The 16,907-nt window shown below is 46.2% G+C and overlaps 1 pseudogene; it reads left to right on the forward strand.

Annotated features, from left to right (window-relative positions):
- Window positions 1–4,359: 4,359 nt before the first annotated feature.
- LOC100399440 (chromosome 6 open reading frame, human C9orf78 pseudogene) lies at window positions 4,360–5,534 on the forward strand (annotated as a pseudogene).
- Window positions 5,535–16,907: the final 11,373 nt, after the last annotated feature.

Consider the following 16,907-nt stretch of genomic DNA (forward strand, 5'->3'; position numbering starts at 1 on the left):
AGTCCCCACTAGACTCAGAGCTCCCTGCCCATTGAGTTCCCTTGAGCCCCTGCCCCAGTAATGGGCACAGGAAGCCTCGTGATCTAGGGAGAGGAGCACAGTCCCTGTAGCCTCTTGGGAGGACTCAAGGGGAAACCCAGCTGTGCCCTTCTGGCCTGGGTGCTGATGTTGCATCTGATCGTGCCCTGGCCCCACTGGTTCCAGGAACAAGCCTCCCCACTGGGCTAGCAGCCACATAACTGGCCTTTGCCCCTAAAGGAATGCTCCCTGAATCTCAGCCTCCCAGAGGGGCTCCAGAGGCCTGCAGGGAGCTGGGTGGGATTTGCAGTTGCACCCCTTCATCTAAGGCAGCCCAGGGCCTGCTGACCCCAGCTGACCCCAGCTTCCTTCCCCATTCGCTGCCAGGGCACACACCAGACCCCAACACCAGCAAGGAGCTGGAAGCTCCCCTTGAGAGAACCTTGCCACTAGAGATGCCAGTCTTTGCCAATGCACTTGGCATGGTGCCTGGGAACCAGTCATGTGGCTCTTGACCTACGCTTCAAGGAGGAAGCACCAGGCCCCTGTCAAAAGATGAGGCCACTATCCACCCTTAACAGGGAGGTGGCCAGGCCCTGGTGCCCTGTCCTGGCCCTTGCTTTGTTCACCAGATTTGCAAATTTGTTGTTATCAGCCAGCATAGTTTCCCGCCTCCACCCGCCCTGTCTGGGCTCCTTAGAGAAATGGAAAATTCTCCCCAAGGAGCTACCTTCAGACCTCTCCACACAGATTCCTGACAGCAGTCCCTGCAATGGTTTGGTTCCACAGGATGGAAGGAGCTTTTTAAAATTATTATTTATGCAAAATATAGACAAGGAAAGATGCGATTTGACTGCACCATGTGACTGCTTCTTGGGGATTTGAGCTGCCTGCTGATCCAATGAATCAGCCATGAGCTTCTGCCAGAGGCTGTGGGATCCTGGGTGGCAGCTGAGGTCTGGGAAGCCAGGAACCACTTCACTCCCTTGCAACCTGATGAGCTCATGCTGGGCACAGGCCATTGGGATGGAACCATGCAGCCCTCTGGGCACCTTGAACCTTGCAGCAGGGTAGTGGGGAGGCTGGGAGGAGGCATTCACTGTGACCAACGGGGTTGCTTTATGTGTGGATGTGTTTATAGATTTTATTTTATTTTATTTGTGTGTGTGTGTGTGTGTGTGTGTGTGTGTGTGTGTTTCTTTCTTTTTTATTTTTGAGACAGGGCCTAGCTCTGTCTCCCAGGCATGATCTTGGCTGTGTAACCTCTGCTTCCTGGGCTCAAGTGACCCTTCCACCTGAGCCTCCCAAGTAGCTGGGATCACAGGTGCACACCACCACGCCTGGCTAATTTTTGCATTGTTTGTAGAAACAGGGTTTTGCCATGTTGCGAAGGCTGGTCTTGAACTCCTGGGCTCAAGGAATGCATCTGCCTTAGTCTCCCAAAGGGCTGGGACTGCAAGCATGAGCCACCACGCCCTGGCCAGTTTAATTTTATTTTTAATTGATAAATAATAATTGTATATATTTATGGGGTACAATGTGATATTTCAATATATATATACATTGTGGAATGATCAAGTCAGACTAATTAGCATATCCACCACCTCAAATATTTATTATTCCTTTGTGATGAGAACATTTAAAATCCCATCTTCGGCTGGACTTGATGGTTCACACTTGTAATCTCAGCATTTTGGGAGGCCAAGGAGGGGGAATCACCTGAGGTCAGGAGTTCAAGACCAGCCTGACCAACACGGTGAAACCCCATCACTAATAAAAATACAAAAATTAGCTGGGTGTGGTGGCACATGCTTGTAATCCCAGCTACATGGGAGGCTGAGACAGAACAATTGTTTGAACCCAGGAGGTGGAGGTTGCAGTGAGCTGAGGTCATGTCACTGCACTCCAGCATGGGCAACAAAAGCAAAACTCTGTCTCAAAAAAAAAAAGTGAAATCCCATCTTTCAGCTGTTTTTAAATATATAATAATTGTTATTAACTCTAGTCACCTTGCTCTGCAATAGAGCACCAGAACGTATTCCTCCTACTAACTGTAACTTTGTACCTGTTGACCAACCTATCCCCTTCCCCATTCACCTCCCCTTGTGCCTGGCTTGTTTCACTTAATATCCTCTTGGTTCATCCATGTTTTTGAAAATGACAGAATTTCAGCTGGGCACGGTGGCTCACACCTGTAAATCCAGCACTTTGGGAGGCTGAGTCAGGTGGATCAAGAGGTCAGGAGATCAACACCATCCTGGCCAACATGGTGAAACCCCATCTCTACTAAAAATATAAAAAATAGCTAGGGCTGGCGGCATGCACCTGTAATCCCAGCTACTCAGGAGGCTAAAGCAGAAGAATTGCTTAAACCTGGGAGGTAGAGGCTGCAGTGAGTGGAGATCTCACCACTGCACTTCAGCCTGGGTGACAGAGTGAGACTCCGTCGTCTCAAAAAAAAAAAAAAAAAAAGAGAGAAAGAAAGAAAATGACAGAATTTCCTGTTTTTATAAGGCTGACCAGTGTTCTGTTATATAAATACACCACATTTTTAAAAAAATCAATTTATCCATTTAGGAACACTTGGGTTATTTCCATATCTTGACTATTGTGAATAAATGTTCCACATACAGATTTCAATCCTTTGAGTATGTGCCCAGTAGTGGGGTTGCTGGATGATATGACACAGGTAATTAATTCTCTCTTTTTTTTAGAGATAGAGTCTCACTGTGTTGTCCAGGTTGGTCTCGAACTCCTGGTCTGAAGTGGTCCTTCCCCCTTGGCCTCCCAGAGTAGAGTGCTGAGGTTACAGGAATGAGCCACAACACTTAGCCCTCCAGGTAATTCTCTTTTTCTTGAAAAAATCTTCATACTGTTATCCAAAATGGCTGTACTGATTTACAACACTACCAACAATGTATCATGGCTCCCTTTTCTCCATATCCTTGTCAACACTTATTATCTTTCATCTCGTTTATAAGAGCCAATCTAATGGCTGTGAAGTGATATCTCATTATGGTTTTAGTTTTCATTTCTCTGATGCTTAGTGATATTGAGCACTTTTTTATTTATCTGTTGGCCATTTGTATGTCTTGTTTTGAGAAATGTCTGTTCAAGTCCTTCACCCTTTTTTAAATAGGCTTATTTGTTTTTTGTTATTGAGTCATTTGAGTTCCTTGTATATTTTGGATATCAGCCCTTTACCGTGTGTGATTTGCAAATATCTTCTCCCAGTCTTCGAGTTGTCTATTCACCCTATCAACTGTTTCCTTTGCTGTGCAGAAGCTTCTTAATTCGATGCAATACAATTTGTCTATGTTTGCTTTTGTTGCCTGTGCTTTTGGGGTCATATCCAAGACATCTTTGCTCAGACCAATGGCATGGAGCCTTTCGCTGTGTTTCTTTTAGTACTTTTTTAGTTTCAGGTCTTGCATTTAAGTCTTTATTTTGAGTTGATTTTTGTGTAAAAAGTGAGATAAAGGCCCATTTTCATTCTTCCGTATGTGGAGATCTAGTTTTCCCAAAACCACTTATTAAGAGAGACACTGTCCCTTCCCCATTGTCCAAGACCAGGTAAATTAGCTCATGCCTATAATCCCAGCCCTCTGAGAGGCCAAGGTGGGAGGGTCACTTGAGACCAGGAGTTTTAGACCAGCCTGGGCAACATAGCAAGCCCTGTTTCTACAAAAAAAAACCATAATAATAATAATTAGCTTGGCATAGTGGCATACACCTGTAGTCCTGGCTACTCAGGAAGCTGAGGCATGAGGATTGCTTGAGCACAGGAGTTCAAGGCTACAGTGAACTATGATTGCATCACTGCCCTCCAACTTCTTTTTTTTTTTTTTTTTGAGACAGAGTATCACTCTGTCGCCAGGCTGGAGTGCAATGGTGTGATCTCGGCTCACTGTAACCTCTGCCTCCTGGGTTCAGGCAATTCTCCTGCCTCAGCCTCCAGAGTAGCTGGGACTACAGACGCATGCCACCACACCCAGCTAACTTTTGTATTTTTAGTAGAAACGGAGTTTCACCATGTTGGCCAGGATGGTCTTGAACTCCTGACCTCATGAGCTACCACCTCGGCTTCCCAAAGTGCTAGGATTACAGACGTGAGCCACTGCACCTGGCCACACTCCAACCTTTTCTATGGTCTCTTAAGTGGGATTGTTTTCTTAATTTCTTTTTCAGACACTTAGTTGTTAGTATAAAGAAATGCTACTGCTTTTTGTAAGTTGATTTTGTATCCTACAACTTTATTGAATTTATTTATCAGTTCTGACAGTTTTTGGGGGGAAATCTTTAGGATTTTTATATATAAGATCATGTCAGCAGGCCGGAAGCAGCCTGGGCCGCGGCACGGCGGCTGGACAGCCTGGACGTTGTCAACATGCCGGTCATCAGGAAGATTTTCCGTCACCGCCGGGGCGACTCGGAGTCAGAGGAAGATGAGCAGGACTCAGAGGAGGTTCGATTAAAATTGGAAGAGACCAGAGAGGTACAGAACTTGAGGAAGAGGCCCAACGGGGTGAGTGCTGTGGCCCTGCTGGTGGGAGAGAAGGTACAGGAAGAGACCACTCTAGTGGATGATCCTTTTCAGATGAAGACAGGTGGTATGGTGGATATGAAGAAACTGAAGGAAAGGGGCAAAGATAAGATTAGTGACGAGGAGGACCTGCACCTGGGGACGTCATTTTCTGCAGAAACCAACCGAAGGGATGAGGATGCAGACATGATGAAGTACGTTGAGACAGAGCTAAAGAAGAGGAAAGGAATTGTGGAACATGAGGAACAGAAAGTGAAGCCAAAGAACGCAGAGGACTGTCTTTATGAACTTCCAGAAAATATCCATGTTTCTTCAGCAAAGAAAACTGAGGAGATGCTTTCCAACCAGATGCTGAGTGGCATTCCTGAGGTGGACCTGGGCATCGATGCTAAAATAAAAAATATCATTTCCACGGAGGATGCCAAGGCTCGTCTGCTGGCAGAGCAGCAGAACAAGAAGAAAGACAGCGAGACCTCCTTTGTGCCTACCAACATGGCTGTGAATTATGTGCAGCACAACAGATTTTATCATGAGGAGCTCAATGCGCCCATACGGAGAAACAAAGAAGAGCCCAAAGCCCGGCCCTTGAGAGTAGGCGACACGGAGAAGCCAGAGCCTGAGCGGTCCCCTCCTAACCGTAAGCGTCCTGCTAACGAGAAGGCAACTGATGACTATCATTATGAGAAGTTCAAGAAGATGAATAGGCGGTACTGAGCTGTGCGGAGTGGGCTGTAAATACTGCCTTCCTCTCCCTACATCCCTCCCGGGAGAAATGGCTTCCTGGACAGAGCATGCTCATTTGCCAGCAGACAGTTCGGGAAACAGCCTCTATTAGTCCTTCTGCTTACCTGCTGGATTTTTCAAGCACGAAATTTATAACTTTTTGAAACAAAACAATATGTAATTTTCCACCTGAGGGCAAACTATTCTTGTGAGCATTATTAAATTTTGTTTTTAAATAAAAAAAAAAAAAGATCATGTCAGCAAACAGAGATAATTTCACTTCATCCTTTCGTATTAGGATGCCTTTTATTTCTTAGCCTAATTGCTCTGGCTATGACTTCCAGTAGAACAAAAATGGTGACAGCAGGCATCCTTGCCTTGTTCCGACTCTTAGAGGAGAAGATTTCATCTTTTCACTGTTGAGTATGATGTTAGCGATGGACTTGTCATGCATGACCTTCATGGAGTTGAGGAACGTTCCTTGCATACCTACTTTGCTGAGAGCTTTTTACCATGAAAGGATCGAACTCTGTCAAATGCTTTTTCTTCATGTATTGAGATGAATATATGATTTCTTGTCCTTCATTCTGCTAATATGGTGACTGACATTGATTTCCATAGGTTGAACCAAACTTCTATCTGAGAGATAAATAATCTTTTTCTTCCTTTTATTTTTATTTTTTTGAGACAGAGTCTCACCCTGTCATCCAGGCTGGAGTACAGTGGCATGATCTTGGCTCACTGCAACTTCCGCCTCCTGGGTTCAAGCAATTCTGGGACTTCAGGTATGTGCCACCACACCTGGCTAATTTTTGTATTTTTAGTACAGACAGGATTTTGCCATATTGTCCAGGCTGGTCTTGAACTCCTAGGCTCAAGTGATCCATCTACCTCAACATCATGCTGGGATCACAGGCGTGAGCCATCGCACCTGGCCCATGGTGAATGATCTTTTTAATGTACTGGTGAATAGGTTTACCTAGTATTTTCTTGAGGATTTTTACATGCATGTTCATCCATGATAGAGCCTGTTCTTATTCCTTTTTGTCGTGTCTTTGTCTGGCTTGGTATCAGAGTAAACTGGCCTTGTAGAATGAGTTTGAAAGTATTCTTTCCTCTTCAATTTTGGGGAAGGGCTTGATAAGCATTGGTATTAGCTCTTCTTTAAATATTTGGTAGAATTAACCATGAAGCCATCTCACCCTGGGACGTTTTGTTGTTGGTGGTAGACCTTCAATTACTGATTCAATCTCCTTATCATCAGTCTGTTCAGATTCCCAGTTTTTTCACGATCCAATATTTAGGTTATATTTCTAGGAATTTATCCACTTCTTCTAGGTGTGCAATTTTTTGGTGCATAATTGCTTATAGTAATCTCTTATGATCCTTTGTATTTCTGTCATCAAGGTAACTACTCTTCTTTCATCTCTGATTTTATTTGAATCTTCTCTCTTTTCTCTTTATTAGTCTAGCTAAGGGTTTGTCAATTCTGTTCAGCTTTTTAAAAACCAACTCTTAGATTTGTTCATCTAGTATTGTTTTTCTAGTCTCTGTTTCATTGATTTCTGCTCTGATCTTTGTTGTTTCCTTCCTTCTGCTAATTTTCACCTTCGTTTGGTCTTTTTTTTTTTTTTCTTAGATGTAATTTTGCTCTTGTTGCCCAGGCTGGAGTGCAATGGCACAATCTCGGCTCATTACAACCAAAAATTGAAGCAATTTTCCTGCCTTAACCTGCCGAGTAGCTGGGATTACAGGTGCCCACCACCATGCCTGGCTAATTATTATTATTAGTAGTAGTAGTAAAGACGGGATTTCACCATGTTGGCCAGGCTAGTCTCGAACTCCTTACCTCAAATGATCCACCCGCCTCAGCCTCCCAAAGTGCTGGGATTACAGGTGTGAGCACCACGCCCGGCCTAGTTTGTTCTTTTTCTAGTTCCTTGAGGCATAACTTTAGGCTGTTTATTTGAGATTTTTCTTCTTTTTTGATGTAGGCATTTATTGCTATAATCTTCCCTCTTAGAACTTCCCTACTTATTCCTTTTTAGGAATACCTTTTTAGACGGGGCATGGTGGCTCATGTTTGTAATCCCAACATTTTGGGAGGCTTGAGGCGAGAGGATTGCTTGAGGCCAGGAGTTTGAAACCAGCCTGGTCAACATAATAAGACTCCATCTCTACAAAAATAAAAATTTAAAAAGTAGCCAGGGGTGGTGGCACCTGCCTGTAGTCCCACCTACTTGGGAGGCTGAGGTGGGAGAACTGCTTGAGCCCCGGAGTTCAAGGCTGTAGTGAGCAGTAATCGTGCTGCTGCACTCTAGCCTGGAAAACAGAGACCCTATCTCAAAAACAAAACAAAACAAAACAATTCTGCTTTTGCTGCATCCCACAGGTTTTGGCACATTGTGCTTCTGTTTTTGTTTGTCTCAAGATATTTTTAAATTTACCCTTTAATTTCTTCTTTGACCCAACAGTTGCTCAAAAGAGCATATTGTTTAATTTCTACATATTTGTTAATTTCCCATAGTTCCTTCTGTTATTGATCCTAGTTTCACACCAGTGTGGTTGGAAAAGATACTTGATATGATCTGAATCTTTTTTGGGTTTTTTGAACCACCCAGGCTGGAGTGCAGTGGCACTGATCACACTCACTGCAACCTGCAACCCCCAGGCTCAAGTGATCCTCCTGACTCAGCCTCCCTAGGAGCGGGGACTACAGGCACGCACTACCACATCCAGCGAACTAAAGAAGAAATGGTCAACACAAAAGCTGTTGACCAAGGTATCAGCAACACAAGCCTTCTAAACTCAAGGATTTAAACTCAACTTAAGGTTAAGCCTTAAACTTCTAAAACTTCTTCCTGGATGGTACATTATTCTTAGAAACTGATGTGAACTGTTAAATCTAAAAGTAGAAGTATTTAAAGACTCTTCTTGACAAGTTTTGCCTACACTTGCTCTGTAAATATGTGTGCCTGTCATTTGTGTTTCCTTTGTTCCTTTTGACATTTACACTCTGTTCTTCTTCACATAGAGCTTAAAATAAACATTCCTTTGGGAAAACATTTTTTTTAATTTTTTGTAGAGACAGGTTCCCCCTAAGTTGCCCAGGCTTGTCTCAAAGTCCTGGGCTCAAGTGATCTTCATGCCTCAGCCTTCCAAAATGTTGTGATTCTAGGAATGAGCCACTGCGCCCAGCCAATTTCAATCTTCTTAAATTTAAGACTTGTTTCGTAGGCTAATGTATACACCTTGAAGAATGTTTTATGTTCGCTTGAGAAGAGTGTGTATGATGTTGCTTTTAGGTGAAATGTTCTTTATGTATATCTAACAGATCCATTTGGTCTACAGTGTAGTTCGAATCCATTGTTTCCCTTATTGATTTTCTGTTTGGATCTGTCCAATGCTGAAAGTGAGGAATTGCAATTCACTGCCATTATTGTGTTGTGGTCTGTGTCTTCCTTCAGATCCCTTAAGGTTTGCTTGCTTGGTTGCTTGATTGACTGGTCATAGGGATGAGGTTTTGCTATGGTACCCAGGCTGGTCTCAAATTCCAGGCCTCAAGCAATCCTCCCTCCTTGGCCTCTCAAAGTGCTAAGATTGCAGGCATGCTTCATATATTTAGGTGTTCCAAAGTTGAGTGCATATGTATTTGTGCTTGTTATACTTTCTTGATGAATCCACCATTACAGGATGGCACTATACAAAGATTTTGTCTCTTTTTACAATTTTCCATCTAAAGTATATTTTGTCTGGGCCAGGCACTGTGGCTCACAACTATAGTCTCAGCACTTTGGGAGGCTGAGGTGGGGAGATCACCTGAGGTCAGGAGTTTGAGACCAGCCTGGCCAACATGGTGAAACCCCGTCTCTACTAAAAATAGAAAGTTAGCCAGGCATGGTGGCACACAACTGTAATCCCAGCTACTTGGGAGACTGCAGCAGGAGAATCACTTGAACCTGGGAGGCAGAAGTTGCAGTGAGCTGAGATTGCATCACTGAATCACAGCCTGGATGACAGAGCAAGACACTCTCTCTCTCTCTCTCTCTCTCTCTCTCTCTCTGTATATCTTGTCTGAAATAAGTAAAGCTACCTCTCTTCTTTTTTGAAATCCTATTTGCATGGACTGTCTTTTTCCATCCTTTCACTTTCAGTCTGTAAGTGTCCTTTAAGGTGAAGTGAGTCTTGTGTAAGCAGTATATGTTGGTTCTTGTTATTTTATCCATTTAGCTACTCTGTGCCTTTTAATTGGATAATTTAATCTGTTTACATTCAAACTAATTATTGATAGGTGAGACCATTTTGTTCATTGTTTTCTGGCTGTTTGTAGATCTTTCATTCTTTTCTTCCTCTAGTTTTTTTTTCCTTTGTGATTTGATGGCTTTTTATACTGCTATGCATGGGATCTGTTCTTTTTGATCTGTTGTATATCTATTATAGGCTTTTGCTTTGTGGCTACTATACTTAAGCCATTTTACATAAGCCATTTTATACTTAACTGGCTATTTTAAGTTTGACAACAACTTAACTTTGATTGCATATATAAACTCTACACTTTTACTTTTCCTTATTTTATGTTTTTGATGTCACACTTTACATCGTTTTATAATTTGCATCTTTTAACAAATCACTGTAGCTCTAGTTGATTTTAATAGTTTTAACTTTTGTACTGGAGATATAAATGATTTACATACTGCCATTATAGTATTAGAGTGTTTTGGATTTGACAATGTACTTACTTTTACCAATGAGTTTTATACTTTCATATGTTTTCATATTACTAATTAACATCCTCTTCCTTCAGCTTAAAAAACTCCTTTTAGCTGTTCTAAAACAAAAACTCTCTCAGTTTTGTCTGAGAAAGTCTTTGTCACCCCTTTATTTTTAAAAGACAGGATTGCTGAGTATAGTATTATTGGTTGACTTTTTGTTCCCCCTTCAGGATTCTGAATATATTATCCCACTCCCTTCTGGCTTGCAAGGTTGAGAAGTATGCTGATAGTCATATGGAGGTTCCCTTATACATGATGATTCACTTTTCCCTTGCTGCTTTCAACACTCTTTTTAACTCCTGACAATTTGCTTACAATGTGTCTTGTTGTGGATCTTTTTGGATTCATCTTATCTGGCGTTCTCTGGGCTTCCTGGATCTGGCTATTTCATTCCCCAGGCTTGCAAACGTTTTCTGCCATTGTTTTCTATCCCTTTCTCTCTCTTTCTTCTCCTTCTGGCATGATAATGCTTAAGTTGTGAGTCTCTTAAGCTATCTCCAATCCTTTTCATTCTTTTTGCTTCTCATATTAGATGATTTCTAGTGGGCTGTCTTTGGATTTATAGATTCTTTCTTCTGCATGATCTAGTCTGCTGTTGATCCTTTTTCAGTTTAGTTATAGTCTTCTTCAAAGCTATGATTTCTGTTTAGTGCTTTTAAACAATTTCTGTCTCTTGTTGAAATCCTCAATTTGTTTTTGTATTGCTCTCGTGACCTTGGTGAACATCTCTATGACTGTTATTTTGAATTCCCTGTCAGTTAAATCATGTATCTCCACTTCACTTGGATTGCTTCTTCACTGGAGATTTATATTGTTCTCTTATTTAGAATATCATCTCCTGTTTCTTCATTTTCCTTGAGTCTCTGTGTTGGTCTCTTTGAATTAGATAGGACAACTACTTCCCTCAGTCTTGTGAGAATGTAGAAAAACCTCAGCAATCTATCTAACCAGAGATTTTAAGATGTCCCTCAAATCTTTGTGTTTGTCCAGACTGCTGTCTCTGTTTGTGGTGGCTCCATAGAGCTTAGGATGTACTACATCATATGAGTACCCCAATACCAGTAAGATGGGAACCAGACTCTCTAGATATAGCTGGAAAGTTTGGGTATTGGATACGTGTTCCAGTTCCTTCTACCTTTACAGTGAAGCTGGGTGCAGGCATTTGTCTTCCACTTTCTCTGCATTAATCTGGGGATGAAATCTGTGGCAAATGCCTGTACAGGTATTTGTACAGGGTGCACTCTCTGATCCTGGGGCGATAGCTGCTGACATTGCGCCCACCTCTTTGTTTTTTTGTGGTCTAGGGCCATTCAGGAATGCAAAGCCCCATTGAGTCCCAGAGCTGGTAATTAAAAACACAGTCCCTTAGGTGGGAGCTATAGAAGTTCTGGCTCTTGGCACGTGGCCAAACTCCTTTCATGAAGAATGGGTAAGCCTGGATTTATCACCAGCATGAGCCTGAGGGAAGGTTTATGCAGCTCCAAGCTCTGGTTCCAGCTGTCAAAGGGCTCCTGTTCTCTTCCATTGCCCAGTTAACTGGTTTATGCAAGTTCATTTAGAAGCCAGGCCATCAAGTAGCCACTAGAAGTGTGTGCCAAGAGCCTCTTCTGGAAAGCAAACAGGAACTGCACATTCCTGCCTCTTTCTGCACTGCTCCGAGGGGGTGTAGCCCATGAAAGTGTTTACACACTCATTTAAAACCACTTCTTTGTTCTGTGATCCAAGGAGACTCACATATGCCCTGTCCCTTCTGTTCACAGAGCTAAGAGGTTTAGGATGGAGTCTTTTGGGAGGTAGCTGTAAAAGTTGGAGAACTCAATTTTTGGTATAAACCCTTTCCAGGGACAAAGAGGGGGCTGTATTTTTTATGCCCCTTCTCTGTGCTGCTTCGGGGGGATGAAGACCTTGGAAGTGCTTGTGCACCTGTATAAAACTGCTGCTTTTTTCCTGTGGTCTAGAGAGACACATTCGTGCCAGTCCCCTTTGCCCCCAAAGCTAGGGGTTTAGGATGCAGTCTTTCCAGTGGAAGCTGTGAAAATGGGGGTGCTCTATCTGAGGAAGAAACAGGGGGTTGTTCTTTTTAAGCCCCTTCTCTGTACTGTTCCCAGAGGATAAAGCCACTGGAAGTGCTTGTATGCCCATATAAAACTGCTGCTCTGTTCCTGTGGTCTACAGAGACTCACAGGCATCTAATCCTCTCTGCTCCCAGAGCTGGTGAAATAAGAGGCAAACTGTGGGGAGCTTTAGAGTTAGGGTGCTATATTTAAGGTCCAAACCCTTCTCTCCACAGGGAGAAGGAAGCTGGGGTGATTCCTTCCCAGCTAGGTGGTGAGGTGCCCTGGGCCATGCCTGAATGTGCCTCCACTCTCCTAACCATTCAAAGTGGCTTTCTCTGTTGCTCAATGGGTAGGAGTCTCAACTGGTCTCTGACTTTCTCTTGAGGAAACTGACTTGTGAACAGACCAATCTAGTGCATTTGTGGTCGGGGGAGAGTCAGGAGCTTCCTATTCTACCATGCTGCTTGGGGTTGGTTTATTTCTGCTGCAGCAGAGTGTACCAGCTGTCAGGGAGCGGGGTGGCCTGAGTCAGTGACAGAGAGTAAAATAAGCCACACTTGATAGTGGGGGAGTAGGAACAGCCAGGGGAACATGTGGGACAGCACCTCTAAAATGGGCTGCAAACAAGTGAGGACTGAGAACCCCCAACCCAGGCAGATGGAAAGGAGGCCCCAGAGAGAAGCCCCAACATGAGCTACAACCCATGTCACATGAACAGCAGTAGGAACAAAAAGGGATGTTTGCCTAGAGAGGAGAAGGACCTGTGACTCACCTTGGACCATATGAAGAGGAATCACCGTGCAGGGACCCACACCAGGACTCTAAGGTATGGATTCCTGCTCATCATAAGGACTCTGCAGGAAAGACCAGGTCAGGACACAGCTAAGGTTTTTCCCAAGGGGAAGGGGTCTTGAGAAATGGCAGTTCCTGCCCCTGATGGTTTTCTAGGCAAAGCTGAGTGACTGCTTGATGGAGGCTGCAGAGAAGAGCTGCTCTTCTCAGACGATGAAGAGCACAGCCGCCAGGGGCTCAGTCAGTTAGTGCCTTCCAAATCCATGGGCTCTAAAAGGCAGCAACAAGTGAGCTTACAGAGCACCGGCTTCCTTGGGGTGCCTGGGCTGAGTTTCCCATTGTCCAGAAACCTTCAATAAGCAACAGGAAGGAACTATATGTAGCATGATTGGTGGGCTCAGTTCTTCTCCATAAAATCCTCCCAAGGACAGCCTCTTATGGGTCAATTGCTATGTGGTGACTTAGACTTGGGAAGGCCAGCTGCTGAATCCAAAGCCTAAAGGGTCTCAGCTTCTCAGTGGCTCACGCCTGTAATCCCAGCACTTTGGGAGGCTGAGGTGGGAGAATCATCTGAGGTCAGGAGTTTGAGACCAGCCTGGCTAACATGGTGAAACCCCGTTTCTACTACAAATACAAAAAAGTAGCTGGGTGTGGTGGCACGCACCTGAAATCCCAGCTACTTGGGAGGCTGAAGCAGGAGAATTGCTTGAACCTGGGACGCAGAGGTTACAGTGAGCCGAGATCATGCCATTGCACTCCAGCCTGGGCAGCAAGAGTGAGAAACTCTGTCTCAAAAACAAACAAACAAACCAAGAAGCCCCTTTCATGGACATGTCCTGAGGCCCCTTGCAAAGGAAGCAGGAAGCGGAAGACGCTAATTGAAATAAAAACAGATTCTAGTCCCTTCTAGAATCTGCTTGGTTTTTTTATTTTTGTTTTTTTTTTTAAGACGGTGTTTCACTCTTGTCACCCAGGCGCGATCTCAGCTCACCACAACATCTGCCTCCCAGATTCAAGTGGTTCTCCTTCCTCAGCTGAGCAGCTGGGACTACAGGTGCCAGCCATCACACCCAGCTAATTTTTTGGATCTTTAGTAGAGAAGAGTTTTCACCATGTTAGCCAGGATGGTCTTGATCTCCTGACCTCGTAATCCACCCTCCTTGGCCTCCCCAAGTGCTGAGATTACAGGCATGAACCACCGTGCCTGGCCATGCCTTCTACTTCTTGATGGATGGTAGACAGTGAAATTTGGATCTGTAAAAATAACCTCCTGCAGTCTCACTGGTACAGAGGCCATGGGGGTGGAAGAAGGAAAGCTGGACCTGAATCCTGCCCCTGAATGTCCCTGAAAGTCCACCCATGGGGACAGAGACAGTGCTCAGCCTCTGGACAAGTCTGGAGCAGGCAAGAAGGGGAAACTACTCTTCATAATCAATGCTGGGAAAGTGGGTTCCTCCAATCAGCTCAACAGCGGGGAGGGAGGAGAGAAAGACAGCAGATCTCAGCAGCTAACAGGCCGCACCCGCTCTGGCGTCCTGAAACTTCAGCAAAGCCTGTGACTCCACCCAGGATTGTGTGGGTGGGACCTGGGGAGGGAAGGAATCAGGATGCTGCCGGCATAGGGGGCATGAGGTGGGAAAGAACCAGCCCACCAAAGGGGCCATGTGGAGAAACCCAATCTCCTCCCACCCCAGAACCTGTCCCCCAGAGGCATTTGCATATGAAAGACTGGGCTTCCAACATATTTGGAAATTTAAAAATGTTCAGCCATTTAAAAATACTGCATCTGTGGCACTTACCAGCTGGGCCCCACAGGGTGCTGGACATCAGGGCCAGCATAGAAGCAGCCATAGGAGTGGTGGGAACTTAAATCTGGGCTCCCTGGAGCTAGTTAGAATGGCCTGGGGCTCGGGGCTGCTCAGCGGCACCAGATGCCTTGTGTCCCTTCCTGGGATCCCAGAAATCCCAGGGCCACTAAGCTGGAGCTGGGCTCAACCCCCACATTCATCAATGTCCCCTTTTTGGCCCTAGGGTGGGAAGCTTGGGCACAAACCCACCTCTCTGCTGGCTTCAAATCCTTCCCAAGTCTGTATAGCGGAGGCACCCACAGGGCCCCAGGGGCTGAGAGGCCCCCCGCCTCCCGACGCCCTAGGCCCTGAGAACTCCGAGGCAAGTTCACGTGTCGCAGCCAAGGCAGGGGAACTATGTAGACCTAGGAAGGCAGGAGGGGGGCAGGCATGCCAACCCTTCATTGCGGCAGTTGCAAGCCAGGGCTGGGGCACCCCTTACCTCTTGCTTTTGATGGCAACGCTGGGGCCCATAGAGTCCTCCTCCCTTGCCAGGTCACCCGGCAGTAAACCCCTGGGCTCAAGGCCTACTCACAAAGCTGTGGATGGCAGAACCAGGACCTGGGTGCGGAGGCCCAGCCAGCCCCTGAGGACACTGCCGGGGATAGCATTGCCCTCTGAACTTGGGAACACAGGTGGATACCTGGAAGATTTTTTTGTTTTTCTGGGTTTTTGTTTGTTTGTTTGTTTGTTTTTGAGACACAGTCTCACTCTCACCCAGGCTGGAGTGCAAAGTGGGACCATGGCTCACTGCAACCTCTGCCTCCCGGGCTCAAGTGATTCTCTCACCTCAGCCTCTCAAGTAGGTGAGATATCAGAGGCATACCACCATGCCCAGCTAATTTTTGTATTTTTTGTAGAGACGGGGTTTTGCCCATATTGCCCAGGCTGATATCTAACTCCTAGACTCAGGTGACCCTGCTTCAGCCTCCCAAAGTGCTGGGATTACAGGCCTGAGCCACCTCGCTGGGCCAGACATCCTGAAGCTTAAGCACAACCGCTTGGCCAAAGATTGTCTTCTGTCATCCCAGTGAGCTGTGCTCGCTGTGTGGGACAACCCACCCCAGGGGATGGATGGAGCCAGCCCAGCAATGACACACCCCTCAGCCGCTTCTGGGATTGCCCGGGAAGGGCCTTCACAGGTGGGCTGATGTCCCCTCACTGAACACAAGGGAAATGGAAGGCAAGTGGGTGGCTGTGCTGAGCTCATTCACACTCCTCAACCCCAGCGGGATCACAGTCAGTGACAACCTAGTGTGGATCCTAGGACAGGGCCTGGTAGACCAAGCAATGGCTGGGACAATGCCACCTGCCTGGTCTCCCAGCGGAACAGGCGATGCACCCATCCCGACACCTGCTGGCACCCGAGCTCCACAAGACATCGACATCAGGAACAGGAACAGGGTGACCTTGGGGGTGGCACATGGCCCATCTGTTAAAGGGGCTGTCCCCGTGTCTCTGTCCACCTCACTGGGTCGCAGTAGTGATGCTCCTAGGGCCTGTCTGAAAAAGCAGTTTGGGAACTAACGGGTGATACATGGTGTTTGCTGGGCATCAGGCGACTTGCTCTGGACCAGCCGGGAAGCCAGAAACCTCATGTCCTGTCCCAGGCCCCTCCCAGCACCCATCCTCACTGCATCCTCAGCGGGGCACAGAGGCAAACAGCCTGGCCCCAAGAAGGTCCTGGCCTCACTGCATTTCCTGAGAGGGGCGGAAAGGACCCCTGTCTGATGGCTCTGCTGGAGGCTCACCCCACAGGCTCCCCTGATGCCGAGGCCTCCCCTAAGCTGGTATAGAGGCAGGAGGGATTGGTCACGATAGAGCTGGAAAACTGGGGGGCCCTGGGGTGAGGGCAAGAGGGGCTGGGCCTGCAGAGCCCTGTTCCAGTCAAAAACCCAGGTCGGAGGGACAGGGTGGGCCTCGGGGTGTGGAGGGACCCGGACACCAGGCCCCATCCAGGAGGGTGGCAGAAAGATGACTGTCTTTCTGCTCCAGCTGCCCAAGAGACATGTGTGCGCCCAGCTCAGGAGGAAAGGTCTGGAAACCGCACCAGCATGGGGCCTGGGGTCCTCCACAGAGCATGCCGTGAAGGAGCCCTTGACAGGCAGCTCCGAGCAGGGCCCAGTGCCCAGGACCGAGCCTCTGCAGTCTTCCC

Source organism: Callithrix jacchus, chromosome 6, assembly GCF_049354715.1.
Source record: "Callithrix jacchus isolate 240 chromosome 6, calJac240_pri, whole genome shotgun sequence".
In the NCBI taxonomy this organism is placed as follows: Eukaryota; Metazoa; Chordata; class Mammalia; order Primates; family Cebidae; genus Callithrix; species Callithrix jacchus.